Here is a 17,558-nt window from a genome sequence, read left to right on the forward strand (position 1 = left end):
GGGAGGGAGGGAGGGAGGGAGGGAGGCTAAGTCACTGGGTTCTTTCCCCGGCATCTCCCCATCAAAGTTCCCTTCAACTGAGAGAGGGTTCTCAACTGCAGAAGAAAGGGAACAGACTTTTAGGATGCCCCAGTGTATAAACCCAAGAACAAATACTTACTAGTTATGTCACTTTGGTTGTATCAATAAACTTCTGTATCTCCACATGGCATATATGCACTCTTACTACATACTAGGTCATTCACCAAGCTCTGCTGATTTGCCTTCTTAATTGTTTTAAAAATATAACTTTACACTCTGGGCTTCTGCAAGAGCAGTAAGTACTCTTAAGCACGAAACGTCGCTCCAGCCCCCACCTCTTTTCTTTCCTTGATTTTTCCCAAGACAGGATTTTTCTGTGTAGCCCTGGCTGTCATGGAACTCACATTGTAGACCAGGCTGGTCTCAAACTCAGAGATCTGCCTGTCACTGCCTCTCAAGAGCTGGGACTAAAGTCATGTACCGTACCACCACCTGCCCCCCCCCATCTTTATTATTACTAAAAATTATTAAAACCAATCATTTACTGCCACTAAAAGTATTACATTTTTTTCTTGCTTAAAATGGCAATCAAGATTTTTAAAATGTACTTTATTATTTTTAAATGCCTATCCAACCATTTTAGTAAGAACCTGCTTCATTTAATGCCTATTACTTAAAATTACCATGAACCCAAAATACCCATATAAACCTCCACTTTTCTTATAGTATATTAATGACTATTATCAATGTGATACTGTTTCCTTCCAGTGCTTTTTTTCCTTGTGTATTACAGAGTTAGATCATTTATTCAATTTAATTTGTTCTATTTTAAGACATGGCCTTACACTGTCACCCAAGATGGCACAAACTCAATCTTTCTGCCTCACTTTCATGAATGCTAAGATTACAGGCATTTACAACTATCCTCAGAATAACCTTTTTTCCAAATTAACATGGTACATATAATAGCATCTTTACTTGTTTATAGTTTTCAATAAGTATCAACCAGTAGAACTACTGCTTTAATAACTAAATGAATTTATAGTAGTCTAGGCTGGTGGACATTGCAGCATTTTTCCAACTTCTCATTATTAATAAATAATATTATCTGAGAGAAAGCTTATTCTAGATAATGTATATTTTCTTGGAATAGATTTCCAGAAGCATAATTACTGGTCATATGTATGAACATTTTTACAGCTCAAGATATACAACCTAATTGCCTCCCAAATGGTTGTATCAACTTTCAGTGCTATCTTGAATGACTGCTACTTTCATGACAAATAGGACCATATATTATACTGTGCTTGTGTATAAGATGTGAATTAGTAGGGGAAAACAAATCCTCGTTTTTCTGCCCATGTGAAAATGAATAGTCTTCTGATTATGTTTACTAGTTGTTTTTTTTTTTAACTTCACAGAGTTCTGAATGATACAAGGAAATAATTACAGATCCTTAGGCAAAGGAACAAGAAAAATATTTATTTACTAACTGATCAAGAAACCATTTATTAGGGCTGGAGAGGTGGCTCTGGGGTTAAGAATGCTTATTCTTTTGCAGAAAATGCAAGTTTGATTCCCAGCACCCTTATCAGGCAGCTCACAACCCACTAATTCTCCAGTTCCAGGGTATCCAAACCTGTGTGCACTCCTTAGAGAAATCGTCAAGAAATTCTAACTTGTTAAAAGAAACAAAATAAAGTCAGTCCACATCTAGGGAAAGTGGAAACAGCAAGAAGTTATAGAAGCTTGAAAGTACACAGTCTGGGATGCATAAGGATTCATCCTGCAGAAAATGACACCAGAGAAACTGGATGACAGTACATCAGGAGAACTTTGTGGCCACCAAAGAGTATGAGAGCCAATATTTATCCTGTGTGATAAGTCACAGTGCTCTGTAAGAAGGCACACATTAAGTGCTCTTGAGAGTCTAACCCACCAACTCATCCTGGACAGAGTATCCTGTTCTCGTGCTGACTTCTTTCTCTCATGTTAAGTCTTCTCTCACCAAGCCACAGAGAACTTTCCTACTATTTTCTGCTTAGCACAGTGTTAGACATAGCAAGGGTGCTAAGAATGCTCACAGATTGATTATTTGGAAGTTCCTCATACATTAATACTCAATAAACTCTCGATGCCTTGGCATAGCCTCTAATCTTAGAAACCACTCAGTTTATTGTCTGACCTCAGAAATCTTCCTACTTCTTGTTCATTCTGCCAAATTAAAAAGAAAAAAAGTGCTTGGGTACAAAAGGCTATAAAGTGTAATAACTAAAAAGCACATCAGGTAGCCAGACAGGAAGCCCAGGGAGACATAAATCCTTCCCTAAAGCACAGTTCTCAAGCCAAGGACTCTCCCCTCAGTCTCACCAGCATTGTAACATTAAAACAGAATTTACCAACTGAGTGTTACAAGTCTCTTTTGAGGAAACTCAAACTATACCTTAAGGTATTACTGCTTTCTACACTAATAACAGTACCTCAAAGAAGGCAGGAATATTAGCGGGATGATTATTTTAACAACCAATATGAATGCCTTGCTGGCTGTGGTATGAGGCATGGGCTGTGGGTATTATGTGCTGGCTAAAGTCCATCCTAGGAGACTGTTATCAAAATGATGTTTCAGTGTCATCTCTTCCTAGCCTGACTTCTTCCCAATACAACAGCATAGCCATCTATTTTATCTCAGCATCCTCACTGCCTTTCAGGACAGACCCATAGGAAGTGCTCAAGGACTATCTACTGAACTGAACTGAGCCACAAACCATGCACTGTGACCCCTAAACCTCCCTTTCCCCATCCCTGCTTTTTAAGAAACAAAGAAGCTGGGGAGAGAAAATGTGAAGACATCTTTAAAAAAGTTCAAGCAAGCCACACCAACCTTTAGGAAACACTTTATAATAAAAAAATAATTATTGCTTATCACATGGTGTCAGAACACAGTCCAAGAATGGAGTCATGGGGGGGGGGTTTCTGAATTAAGAAAACTACAAGAAATCCTTCTCAAACTTCAGCTTCAGTATCTGCTGCACTTCCGTATTTACACATCTGCCTCCCTGTACTTAAATTCTAAAGAGACTACTACATTAATCACTGCAATACTGGCCTCCAACTCTACTACCCTGTAACCAGCAGGTGTTTGCTAAAATTTATACCAACAAGTAAGTGTAAGAATCCTACCAAAGCTGGGCATGGTGGTACATGTCTTTAATCCCAGCACTCAGATAACTGTTAGCTCAATAGTCTAGTCTACATAGTGAGTTTCAAGCCAGCCAGGACTACAAAGTGAGACCCTATCTTTTTATTTTAGAATCCTACCCAAGTCCTGTTAGAATAAATGATTCCTCACAGTTTCTGATAGAGAAATTCCTTAATGTGAAATATACGGCTGTAATTTCTAAGATGTACCCAAGTGCTTCACTCTTCAGTAGGAGAGAGGGAGAGACAAGGCAGTGACAAGAGAAAACAAAATTGGGTTCATTACATTATTTTGAGCAAAAGAAAAGAGAGGTTGAGTATTCAGACCAGACTTCTGGATCTGGGCTTTCTGTGGTAGGAAGATGCACAAGGTCTTCACCATGCAGAGAATAGCAAAAGCCAGAAAACACCTGTCAGCAATCAACAAAGAGAGGGAGACCAGGCCCTCCCTCTCTATATTACCCAGTGATCTTCAATTTGACCAACTATACTATGTGGTGTCCCATTATGCAGAAACAAATACAAAGCAATGTTTTTAAAAAAGACATTAAGTTCATCCATAAGACTGTAATGGTTTTTCAATTAATAACATTAATTGAACATTAATAACATTAATTGAACATTAATCACACATCAAGATCACACTAAGCAACTGTGAAATAATATAAACCTACAAATGACTACCCCTTTTACATCTTAATGGACTGTGACAATGGAAATAGTAACCTCAATGTCACTACACCTATGTGGAACATAAGATTAGTTTTTGGAGCTGGAGACCTGGCTCAGTGGTTGAGAGTATTGACTTCCCTTCCAATGGACCGGAGTTCAATTCCCAGCATCCATATAGCAGCTCACAATTGTCTATAACTCCAGCTCTAGAGAACCCCACAACCTCACACAGATGTAGGTGCAGGGAAACCAATAAAAATAAATTTTAAGAAGAAAAAAAAAAAACAGGCTTTGAAGAGTCTTTTTTTTAGAGAGTCAATCAATATAAGGGAGATTTTTGTTTGTTTTAAGACAGGGCTTCTCTGTGTAACCTTGACTGCTCTGAAACTTGCTCCATAGACCAAGCTATCCTGGAATTTACAAAGATCCGCCGCCTGCCTCTGTCTCCCAAATTCTGGGTGAATGTGCACTACCACCAACCAGCTAAGGATGATGTGGGAGTGTCATCTATCTATCTGTTGCTTTCATTGGTTAATTAATAAAGAAACTGCTTGGCCTTTGACAGGCCAGCCCTTAGGTGGGAGGAGTAGACAGAACAGAATTCTGGGAGAAAGAAATCAGAGTCAGGCAGTTGTCATGCCTCTCCTCTCTGAGAGGGAGGCAGATTAAGATCTTTCCTGGTAAGCCACACCTCATGGTGCTACACAGATTATTAGAAATGGGTTAATCAAGATGTGAGAATTAGCCCATAAGAGGCTAGAGCTAATGGGCCAAGCAGTGTTTAAAAGAATACAGTTTCTGTGTAATTATTTTGGATAAAGCTAGCCGTGCAGGAGCTGGGCGGGAATGCAGCCTGTCGTTCCTATTTCTACATAAGGAAGTATTTTTTTACTAACTAGACGCAACCTAAAAGGACTAGAAAACCATAAAGACAGTCCCCACCAATTGCCAAAACAACTCCCAGGGACTGGATAAAATTTCTAAAGCATAGATGTGCATAATGGTGTATACTTTTAATCCCTGCTCTTGGTAGACAGATGCAGGTGGATCTCTATGAGTTTGGGCCAGCCTAGTCTATACACTGAGTTCCAGGACAGCCAGAGCTACACAGTAAAAATCTGGCAGGTAGGGGGCAGACAGGACCCCCAAATCACATTCCCATCCTATAAAGTTCATGATAAACATGATGACAAAGGAGCAGAAAACTGGTGGATTCTCTTCCAAGTAGTGGTGTTATAATTACTGATACCAGAGTGGTCTGCAATGGGAACTGAATGGTGGAACCCCAAGATCCCTGGAATGCAATCTAAAATTACAGGAAGAACTGAATTTTCCCAAGATTCTTACCCCTTAGCTTAGTAGGTTAGAGAAAGAGGCAAGACAGTGATGGGAGAAGCAGCCTTGTGGGTGAAATGTACCATTGCAGACACTAAGCTAATTACCTGATGAGGACTCTGGCCGTTCAACTGTTTGGAAACATTTGGTGGCCATTAAATCTGTTGTTTATATATTTTCCTGCCCACTGGAACAAACAAATCAAAACAGAAAGCTTGATGCTCAAACAATGTGCTCTGATTAGTGGCTGCAGAAATGCCTGTAATTTCAGGATCTGCTGGTTAGAAAAGGATGACGCAGTACAAATAAGTAATGTTGTGGTCCAGAGGGAGTTGCCCCCTCCAGCTTTATACAAACAGTGGTTCTGAAAGCTCAATTGCAAACCTTACTCACCTGATCTTAAAAATAAAGAAGACAGGATCAGTGCTGCAGTAATTCTTCAATGGAGAATAGTGCTCTTTAACATACTAGTGACCATTCCTCAGAATAGGACCAAAATGTCAACAACAAAAAAAATTAACACTGCATCTCGTCTACTTCCTGTCAGTTTCTTCAACCATGCCCCTCCTTTCTCCCTCAACCCATTGCTGTATCTCAGCCCCCATTCCAGCAGGCACTCCTGACAAACCATAGGCCATACCTGCCAGAAAACCAGGTAGTCTGCCCACAGACCTCTCTCTCTCTGCTCCCCCAGACCCACTTCCTTAGTCTCATTCATGGTGCTCCTTCCCCATTGCCCCATTTCCTGTGGATCCCACAGACTTTTCCCTCCTCCTTACCTCCCTCCCCCCACATGTTGCTTTGTCCCAGACCCCAACTCCAGTAGGCACCCCTTGCTAACCCAAAGGTCATTCCTCCCAGGGCAACAAGCAGGCTGAAAGCAGACCCACATCTCTCCCCAAAAGTCTCATTCCCATCATGCAGCAGGAAACCTGCTGTGTCCCCCTTTCCTCTGACCCCATCCCCCAAAAAAATCACAAAATCCTTCCCCCAACCTGTCCCAGTATCCCATCAACACCAGCAGGCATTCCCTGTGAAAACCCCAGATGCATATTATTATCAACATGCCAGGAAAACAGGCAACATACAGACAGAAATAACACTCTCTAAAAATCCAAGAAGAAACAAAACACCCACAAAACAAAAACAAATCCAGAAACCAGCCTCTAGACTTATAATCATTTCAAACCCAGATGCCTAAAAAACACAATCAACTGGGACTAGAGAGATGGCTCAGTGGTTAAGAGCACTGGCTGCTCTTCTAGAGGACCTGGGTTCAATCCCCAGCACCTGCACAGCAGCTCACAACTATCTCTAACTCCTGGGGATCCAATACCCTCACACAGACATAAGTGCTGGCAAAACACCAATGAACGTAAAATAAAAATAAATGAGTAATAATGAGAAAAAAAAACAATAGCATCCAGGGCAGTGTCTCCACTAGAGCCCAGCTATCCTACCACAGCAGGCTCTGAAACCTTAAAACAGCCTTTATGAATATGATAGAGGTCCTTAAAGAAGAAACTAATAAATCCCTTTTAAAAAATCCAAGAAAACACAAACATCAGTGTAAGGAAATAAATAAAACTGTCTAAGACCTGAAATTGGGAATAGAATCTCAATAAAGAAAACCCAAACCGAGGAAATTCTGGAAATGAAGTTTAGATATTTGAACAACAACAACAGAGGCAAGCTTCACCAACAGAATATAGGAGATTGAAGAGAGAATCTCAGGCGTTAAAGATAGAAGAAACAGACACATCAGTCAAAGATAATAAAACTCTAAAAACCTCTGACACAAACATCCAGGAAATCTAGGACACTATGAAAAAACCAAACTTAGGAATAATAATAGGTACAGAGGAAGGAGAAGAAATCCAGTTCAAAGGCCCAAAAATGTTTTCAACAAAATCACAAAAGAAAACTTTCCCAACCTAAGGAAAGAAATGCTATCTTTTCTTTCGCTTTTAAAAATGTAGGACATTCTTTTGCAGGGATTCCAAGGCATGCGCCCCTTAATACTTAGTAAATTTGACAGGATTTTTGATAATCAAGAAATATCAGTTTCTCTCAGTACTGATTATTCTTGAGGCTGTTTACCAGTAATACTAAGCACTCAATCTAATTCTTAAGAAGTTGGAAATAAAAACCAGAGAGTGGGTGGAAGCCTGGTTGAAGGCCTATAGCCAGAGTGATCTAATAAAATAGTCGTCATGACGGCTTTGTGACCAGACTCGTTAACCTCATCTTGAGACATGCCTGGGAAATAGGTTCAAAGGGTCTTTGAGATAGCAGATCCCAGGAGCCCTTACACTGAGGTCAGTATAAGATAACTATATGGGACTAGGAGAAGGATGGGGTGGGAGTGGGAAGCTAGAGATGGAAAATAGACTGAGTTAGCTAATTTTGCTTTGTTCTGAGATAGAGAACAGCTTGGGAGGAGCCTAGTTTAAAACATTAAAAAAAAAAAAAAAAGCCGGGCAGTGGTGGCGCAGGCCTTTAATCCCAGCACTTGGGAGGCAGAGGCAGGCGGATCTCTGTGAGTTCGAGGCCAGCCTGGTCTACAAGAGCTAGTTCCAGGACAGGAACCAAAAAGCTAAAGAGAAACCCTGTCTCGAAAATCAAAAATAAATGAATGAATGAATGAATGAATGAAGCAAGCTGGTAACTGGGTATAGAGCTCTCAATGTACCTTCTAGCTCTGTCTGAGATCATACCCTCGTGATCCAAACTGCTGAGACGGCCATCTGTTCTCCCATGCTTTTAACAACTAAAGTCAAGAACTATAGCAAACAAAGTGTTATTTAATCTAAGCCCTGGCTGGGAACAGTGAAGAAAACAATGTCTAGGTTCTTAATGAAGGAATGATACCTAATCTCTGGACTGAGACACAAGGCCCTGCAGCCTTGACATTCCCTATATACATCTCTAGTGAACAAATTCCTCATCAGCAATAGTCATTCCTTTTCCTCTTGTCTGTCATTCTTTCTGTGAAATGTGTTTATGTAGGTGTGAATGAATGTATGTATGCAAGTGGTTGTACACAGATGAGGATGGCAACCGGAAGTCAATCTCAGATGTCCTTCTTCAGTAGCTACCCACCTTGTTTGCCTTTTTCAAACAGGGCATCTCACTGGCCTGGAGCTCACCAAGTTGGCCAATGAACCACAGGACCTGCCCATCTCTACTTCCCTAGAATTGGGATTATAAGGGGATGTCACACTCAGCTTTTGTTTGTTTGTTTACTTACTTATGTCTTTTTGAGACAGTCTCACTATATAGCCTTGACTGACCTGGAGCTGTTATGTAGACCTGGCTAGCCTTGACTCTGCCTATCTCTGCCCACAATTAAAGGCATGTGTCAACATGCCGAGCAAGTACTTTTTTGTTTCTCTGTTTGGGAAGGGGGTGTTTGTTATTCAACATAGGGCTTTTCTGTGTAGTCTTAGCTATCCTGGAACTTGCTCTGTAGACCAGACTGGCCTCAACCAGCAAGATTTAACATTGGCTTGGGGGACTGAACTTGGGGTCATTATGCTTCCATGGCAAGCACTTTACCAACAGAATTATTTCCTTAGTCCATGTGGTGGTCTTTCTAATTTCTAATATGGGAAAGGGACTTGACTCCCATCTTCTACCCTCACCTAACCCCATGCTTATTTTATCACAGAATCTTGGCACACAAAATGGGTACTATATTTTAAGGACTAGAAATGGTTCAGCGGGTAAAAGCATTGGTTGTTTTTCCAGAAGACAAGGGTCCAATTCCTAGCGCCCATATGGCAGCTCCCAACTGTCTATAATTTCAGGAATTCAATGCCCTTTTCTGGTCTCCTCAAGCACCATGAAGGCAAAATGCCCATACACATAAAAATTAAATAAATATGTTTTATAACTGAATGAATAGCATTCTGACTCTAAAAATTCAAAATGGGTTCAAGGGAAATATTCTTGGCTCAAAGTCAGACTATGTGAATGTAATTTCACCATTAAAGTGCTTGGTGATCTTAAGAGCAAACTCCAGCCATTCTTTGGACCATCTGTAAATGAGTTATCGCTTATGATCTCAGAAGGTCCTTTCAATGCTAAAAATACGTGAGACTTAGGCTCATGAAGACCCAGGGATGATGTGTTTCTCAAACTATCTGTATATTCCATACAATATATAGGAGGCACAACCAACACCTACAGCCCCAATACTACCAAATAGAACTCAGCTGTCAGCAACATCACAGACTGTCAGTTTACTTAATTCCTTCTGATGAACTGCCAAAAATAAATTGAAGGTGAGCAGCAGAGCATTTTAATGAGTCCAGGGCATAATGAATCTTTTCCTCCCGTGTCAATTAATATTTCAAAGCTAGGATCTCCAAGGACCAATTTATTGGGAACAGAGAGAAAGCCTTTTGTTCATCGGCTGCTGCTTCCTGAGCCACCTGCCCTGCCCTAGGTATCTGCCAGGTAACAGTCCTGCTTGCTCACGTATGACGAATGGTGTGATAGAACCTGACCTGAGAGGCTCCTTTTTTGCCCAAGACCTCTGGGGCATAAAACTGAGAAAGAAAATGAGATCCAGCATTTCTCAGGATAATGGTGGTTAGAGAAGAACTGACCTTACTGCCATCTCCTAGTCTTCAAAGAGCTAACAGAAATAAGCAGATCAGTTTGCCTTGGCTTTTACTCAAGCAAGTTTTGTAGATTATGCTATCTACCCAAATATTTTGAACTCTCATACTAATCTGTTAGTTCATCTGTCACAATGACAAATCACCTGAAAGTCAACTAAGGGACAAAGATTTATTTTGGTCTATAGTTTCAGTCCATGGCTAACTAGCTCCACTGCTACAGGTCTGTGACAAATGAGGCTGCTCACCTCATGGCAGCTAGGAAACAGAACAAAGACAGAGGGGCCAGATTTATCCTTCAAAATCATGTCTTCAGTGACCTACATCTTCCAATCAGGCCTTCCTCCTAAAAGGCCATTTAGTATGAACCTATCAGTAGATTTAACATTATGAAGTCATTATCTTTGTGGTCTAAGCACCTCAACAGTGCCATCAGCTACAAAATCAAACTGTCAAGTCACTGGGGAGGCATGGAGTGACCCACAACCACACATTCATATCTAAAAACTCTAACAATCTCAAAGGCAGTTATCAACAGTAATATTATTACTAGACATAAAAACAAATACTCTTAAGAGGAAAAGAACTAACCTAGGAACACAACTAGTAAACTAGTAGGAAGGAATAAAGACTCTTATCAGTATAATTCTGAAGACAAGGTTCTTCCTATCAAACTACAATAACCTTGTTTAGATACCTGAGATGATGTCCAGAATGGCAGAGGTGGCCTGCAAGCAGCCTCAGCAACATTTGAACACTTGTTGATTCACTATCTTTTACACAAGTAAAGGGAAAGTGTGTACCTATGTTGTGGAATATTCCTTTACACTGTGTGAAGATATTTCATTGTGATTGGTTTAATAAAAAGCTAACTGGCCAATAGTTAGGCAAGATTTTGGGGGCAGAGAGAATGTTGGGAGAATGAAGGACAGAGTCACAAGGAGTTGCCAGTCAGACACAGAGAAAGCAGGAAAGCAGTTCCTGATCCGACAACGAGGTTGAGATAGGAAAACTACTTAAGAAAAGGATGGAGACCAGCAACAGTAGGAAGGAAACAAAATAAGAGTTATGGAACATGAATAATATGTCCAAATATGTAACTATAGACATATATAAAAATGTCCGCCGGGCAGTGGTGGCGCACGCCTTTAATCCCAGCACTCGGGTGGCAGAGGCAGGCGGATCTCTGTGAGTTCAAGGCCAGCCTGGTCTACAAGAGCTAGTTCCAGGACAGGCACCAAAAACTACAGAGAAACCCTGTCTCAAAAAAATAAAAAAATTAAAAAAAAGTCATAAAACTCAATGTTATATGAAACATGGTATATATAGCATATGCTAATCAAGACTTTAAAAAAAATTAACTGTTGAATTAACTACAGATTCACATGCTCAAAGCACTGAGTATACAAAAACCCCATCTACTATTAGCTGGTAATTAACTAGGGAAAAGGGAGAGGCTATCCTAGAAGGAACATTTGAGAAGTATTCCTAGGGCCTCAAATCCAGATATAGTCAACGTCTAAAATCTCAATTCTCTTCCACATTGCTTCTGTGGAAGTTAAGAATGGAGCCACGCTTCAAACAATTCTGCACATTGGCTAGAGTAGAGATCAAGCTGCTAGGTTAAGTGTGGGAGTAGCATGAATCAGAGTGGAAAACTAGCACCTTACCATCTTTGCACCAAGTGGTAGGTCTAAGACAATGGCTAAAACAGTATATTCCCATGACAAAGACAAAATAAAAAGCTAACGTAAGAAAATTTGGAAAAAAACAAAACAAAACACCTAGTTGATCTTTCCACCCATGTGGGTTGACAGCTAAAGACTAAAGGGAAGCCATATGTAGAGAATTATGACCCAGAGGCTATGGCAAAAGAAAAGCTGGGAAAGAAAATCAAGTTATTTCTCCAACGTTAGAAGTGACTCAATGACTAACGCACTTCTTGAGGAAGGAAGAGGACCAGAGTTCAGATCCACAGAACCCATGTAAATGCTAGTTACGCATGGTTCCCAACCACCGGGCCCCAAAAGAAAAATAATTCCAGGTTATATTTTCAAGAAAGTATTAACTAGCCAGGCGGTGGTGGCGCACGCCTTTAATCCCAGCACTTGGGAGGCAGAGGCAGGTGGATCTCTGTGAGTTCGAGAGCAGCCTGGTCTACAAGAGCTAGTTCCAGGACAGGCTCCAAAACCACAGAGAAACCCTGTCTCAAAAAAAACAAAAACAAAAACCAACAACAACAAAAAAGAAGGTATTAACTAATTTTGGACCTAATTTAGAAATCATGATTCTGCTGGTTTCCACAGTTAAACAAAACTTGACACGCTTCCAGAAAAAGTTGGTTAACTTAGGAGGAGACTATAAGACATTAGGGAAATTCAGACCCTAGTATTTGCCTCCCCTTCTAACTTGTCCCCCAACCTTCTGTTTACTTTGGTGCCCCTTCAAACTTTTTTCCTTATCTTTAAGATCCATTCCTTCTGCACATCACCCTATGTAACACCTCTGCTTCTTCATATGAACTAACAGAAAAGCAAACATGACCAAAAAGAAAATGTGGATGTTGGTTCCAGCAGACTGGGATTACCTTTCAAGAAAAAGAAGTGGTACAGCAGGGGCTGAAGAGATGGCTCAATGGTTAAGGGCACTGACTGTTCTTTCAGAGAACCCAGGTTCAATTCCCAGCACCTACATGGAGGCTCACAATGATCTGTAATTCCAATTCTAGGGCACCCAATACCCTCACACAGACATACATGTGGGTAAAACACCAATGCACTTAAGATAAATCTTTTGTGTGGTAGCACAAAAGAGAAAGAAGAAGGAAAGAAGCTATCTACTGTGTTTAAAAATAAAGACTTGGCAAGTGAGATAGCTCCAGGTAAAGGCACTTGCTCTGCCAGCCTGCCAATCTGTCCAATCTCTGGAACCCACAAAAAGACTGAAGGAGCCCCAGTCACTGAGCCACCGCCGAGGACTCAGCTGCCTCCCCCTCGAGCCCCCTCGCTTCCCGACGCTCCATGTCCCCCGCCCGCCTTCTCCCGCAGGCCGTTTCCACCGAGGAAAAGGAATCGTATCGTATGTCCGCTATTCAGAACCTCCACTCTTTCGACCCCTTTGCTGATGCAAGTAAGGGTGATGACCTGCTTCCTGCTGGCACTGAGGATTATATCCATATAAGAATTCAACAGAGAAACAGTAGGAAGACCCTTACCACTGTCCAAGGGATCGCTGATGATTACGATAAAAAAAAACTAGTGAAGGTGTTTAAGAAGAAATTTGCCTGCAATGGTACTGTAATTGAGCATCCAGAATATGGAGAAGTAATTCAGCTACAGGGTGACCAGCGCAAAAACATATGCCAGTTCCTAATAGAGATTGGACTGGCTAAGGACGATCAGCTGAAGGTTCATGGGTTTTAAGTGCTTGTGACTCTGAAGCTTAAGTGAGGATTTCCTTGCAATGAGTAGAATTTCCCTCCTGTCCCTTGTCACAAGTTTAAAAACCTCACAGCTTGTATAATGTAACCATTTGGGGTCAGCTTTTAACTTGGACTAGTGTAATTCCTTCATGCAATAAACTGAAAAGAGCCATGCTGGGGGGAAAAAAAAAAAAAAGACTGAAGGAGAAAAATCAATTCCATGAAGCTGTCCCCTGATCTCAACATGTACGATGGCACACAGCATACACATATACCGTGCACATACACATACATATAAATTTCAGAATTTGACATGCTTGTTATATTATGTATTAAATTACACACTGGCAAGACACATATATCCACAGGCCTGCCTCCTTCACAGGAACAAAATGTCAGAAGACAAGAGAATCCTAAGACCCAGCCCAAGTGAAGGAAAGGAGGTCAATTAAGATTAAGTGTGGCATCTAGGCAACAACACAGTAACATAAAGCCATATGTAGTTCAAATGGCCTGGGGTGAGAGTTATGGCATCTGTCACTTATATACAGTGTAACTTTAGACACATTTTTAAATTCTTTACTGGGTTTAGATTTCACAAATATAAAATGCGAAAGAAGCTGGTTGAGGTCTCTGTTATTTTTAAAATGGTGCCCTGGAACTTAGATAGTTTAAGACCTTAGGGATAATCTTTTGGAAAGTGGGAAAATAAGCCACTAGACTAACCGTAAAGTTACAACAAAGAAAGCAGCTATACTGGGCATTAAATTTCTATAAAAAGCTCTTCTGTAAAAGTCATAATTGTCTGTTAAGGACCCTTGACTCTAATATCCTAAAATTCCATGGTTTTACGACAAATGGTAATGAGGAACAAAAATGAAGAAACAAAGCCGGGCGATGGTGGCGCACGCCTTTAATCCCAGCACTCGGGAGGCAGAGGCAGGCGGATCTCTGTGAGTTCGAGACCAGCCTGGTCTACAGAGCGAGTTCCAGGACAGGCTCCAAAGCCACAGAGAAACCCTGTCTCGAAAAACCAAAAAAAAAAAAAAATGAAGAAACAAAATATATATACATCTTTTCTGCCCTATTCCTAAAAGTATACCATTACAAAGGGGTTCCATTAAGAAGTCCCTAACAGTTGATATTAGAGTTCAAGGCCAGGTTCAGCTTCCTATTAAGCAAACAGCCAGCCTGGACATGAAACCTCATCCTTAATTTAAAAAAAAAAAAAAAAAAAAGACAAGAAAAAAAGAGGAGGAGGAGGAGGAAGAACGGGGGAGGGGGGAGATGAGGTGGGAGAATGGTGGCATACACCTATAATCCCAGCACTAGGGAAGCAGAGGCAGGCAGATCTCTGTGATTTGAGGCCAGCCTGGTTCACAGAATGAGTTCCATATCAGCCAGGACTGTTACACAGAGAAACCCTGTCTCGAAAACCAAACCCAAATCAAAAAAAGAAAAAAAAAATTAAGGGCCAAACTGTGGTGTCATACACCTTTAATCCCAGTACTTTGGGTAGCAGAGGCATGTGGAACTCAAAAGTGCGAAATCAACCTGGCCTACAGAGAAAGTCTGGGACAGCCATGATTACTCAGTGTGTGTGTGGGGGGGTGGGGAGGGCGGGACAGTAACCCTTACCAATTAAATATAAATGAGTGTGAAACAGAACATGAAAACACAGGTCTCAGAAAGTGTGAGGGCTGAGGCTAAAAGACCTTCCCCATCTGCAACTAAAGACTGGATAGGCCCAAGGCTCAGGAGAGAACCCTGTCAGAGAGAGCTTAAACTCCCTGGCACCATGGTAACTAAGGATTTGGTTCTGTCACTTAACAGTAGAGTCCTTTCTTATGGGGCTCTGAAGGTATATGGACGGCTTTGTAAACACCAAAGTGAATACAGATCTGAATGCCTACCTAAACCTGAAACAATCCTATTCCTAAAATCTGTGACAGGTCTCAACTCCCTCTCTCCCTGAAGGAGGTTCATTAAGCTTGATATTAACTTCATAGTGACAGACTGTGGGTTTTTTTTCCCTGCACTTCAGTGACAGGCACACAAGGGAGGCTTATTTACCTGAAATATTCCCCCTCTCAACTTTGAAAAGGACAGTACATATTTTACTAGACACTCTTCCATATCAAAGGCCTTTTGATTCTTGGATCTCTAGGACCCAAATCCGAGTTCTGGGGAAGGTAGTTTAAAAGAGGGTACAGCAGAGACCTGAGAAAACAACTAAGGGCATGGGAGGTATTTCAAGTTCTCAGGTATCCAATGCCTGCCCTTTCTTGGGCACTTTTAAACACTCTATTCTTGCAGAAACAATGTGGCCAGGGACCAGAAAGGTAGTATGGTTGTTGGGAAAGAGCTCAGTCTCTGGGGTCAAGAAGTCAAAGTTCAAACCAGAGCTGTTTTAGACATGATGTGGCCACTGCATCCATTTTCTTCACTGCGTCTGAGCTTTCCCCTCTGGAGACATTAAGAGCTTAATGGGTTTTCAGAAAGATTAGGGAGATCGTCTATTAAAATACCTACCACAAACATACAGTAGACATACATTAAGTATTACTCTAGAGGGAAAAGGGAAATGCACAAGAGAGCAGTAGAGGGTGAGAACAAAATAAAGTGGTATCTGTATGAAGATGATATGATAAAATATGTTACTCATGCTATCTAAAAGAGTTAGCAATCAAAGAGGGCTAGTAAGACAACTCAGTGTGTAAAGGTGTCTTGTCTTATTAAATTCAATCTCCAAGATCTAGAAGGTAAAAGGAAAGAACCAACTCCAAAAGTTTCTCTGACTTCCATGTATGCTGTGAATTAAATCTTTTCTATCAAATATTGTGAAACTTGTGTTTCTGACAAGGAATTCCAATCTTTTTGTCTCTCCTACCTTGTAAAACTTTCCTGCACATTTTAATCCAATTCCCCATAAAAAAATCACTTTATACAAAGAGGTTAACTCCTCAGCCTAGCCATGAAGTCGTGGCCTACCAGCAAAGTTTCAGCATGTCTATCTCTGGAAGCGGCTCCATGGCGGGTCTCTGACTCAGCCCTTCTTTCTCCCAGCATTCAGCTTAGTTTTCCCTGCCTAGCTAAGTTCTGCTCTGCTATAGGTCCAAAGCAGTTTCTTTATTCATTAATGGTAATCACAGCACACAGAGGGACTTGGCTTCAGTGGTAAATTCTATCAAACTTCTAAAGAAATAATACTAATTCTTTATTATAGACTATAATTCAGACTATAGAAAAGAGTATGATTCTACTTTCATTTAGCCTTTGAGGCCACTATTACTAATACCTACGCCAAACAAAGACATAACAAAAATACTACAATCAAATTTAATATCTGGCACACACCTTTAATCCCGGCAGTCAGGTGAATCTTTATGAGTTTGAGGCTAGACTGGTCTACAGAGTGAGTTCCAAAACAGACTCCAAAGCTACACAGAGAAACCATCTCGAAAAAGCAAAAGCATAAAAATAAAATTATACATTGCTACAAAGTGAGATTTATTCTAGGATACAAGGTTAGTTTAGCATATGAAAATCAATAAAATACCATACTAACAGAATAAAGAGTAAAAAACACATTAGCAACAAAATCTAACCAGTCATAATCAAACCTCAATAAACTTGGGAGTACAAGGGACTTTTCTTAGCTTAATAAGTCACTCACAAACAGAATAATTGAATAATGCATTGTACAATAAATGGACAAGGTAAGGCTCTCATCAGTTCTTTCCAACACCATACTACACAGAGTGAGAGGTACAACTGGAGTAGTCAGCCAGAGGAACTTCTTTTTTAAAGGAAGGCTAATCTCGACATCCCTCTACCTATTTTACTCAAAAGCCTTACATAAAGTCCCTATGTATTCTTTAAGACAACTTCTCCATAGTCTAATGTTTCTTGCTTGCTTTCTAGACACTAAGGCCAATGTTGGTTTCTTCAAACATAATCAAGCTTCCGTTTCAGGACTTGTGACCTTGCTTCTGCAGCATCCTTATTTTCTCAGACAGACCTTCTTAATCTGTAGTTCTCCTTATTCCCTTCACCTACATTATTTTTCTTCACATTTATTCATTCTTTTGCTTTCTTCCACTAGAAAATATACTATGAAATCAAACTATTTTATGTACTGCTAGATCTCAAAACCTAAAGCATGCATAGTACATAGAAAATACCAGTAAGTACTAAATAAATGAATAATAATGTCTTCAAAACAGAAAATTCATATAGTAGGATAAATAAAAAAAGAAGAGCTATTGATCCAAAAGGCTGAAAAA

At 40.5% G+C, this 17,558-nt stretch overlaps 1 protein-coding gene and 1 pseudogene across 2 annotated transcripts in view; one reads left to right on the forward strand and one right to left on the reverse strand.

Moving 5' to 3' along the window:
- The window catches only part of Raly (RALY heterogeneous nuclear ribonucleoprotein), a 75,735-nt gene that overhangs the window by 28,160 nt on the left and 30,017 nt on the right, over positions 1–17,558 (reverse strand). The window lies entirely within an intron of this gene.
- Positions 12,895–13,438, forward strand: LOC101979421 (annotated as a pseudogene).

The sequence above is a fragment of the Microtus ochrogaster genome, linkage group LG8, assembly GCF_000317375.1.
Source record: "Microtus ochrogaster isolate Prairie Vole_2 linkage group LG8, MicOch1.0, whole genome shotgun sequence".
Lineage (NCBI taxonomy): Eukaryota > Metazoa > Chordata > Mammalia > Rodentia > Cricetidae > Microtus > Microtus ochrogaster.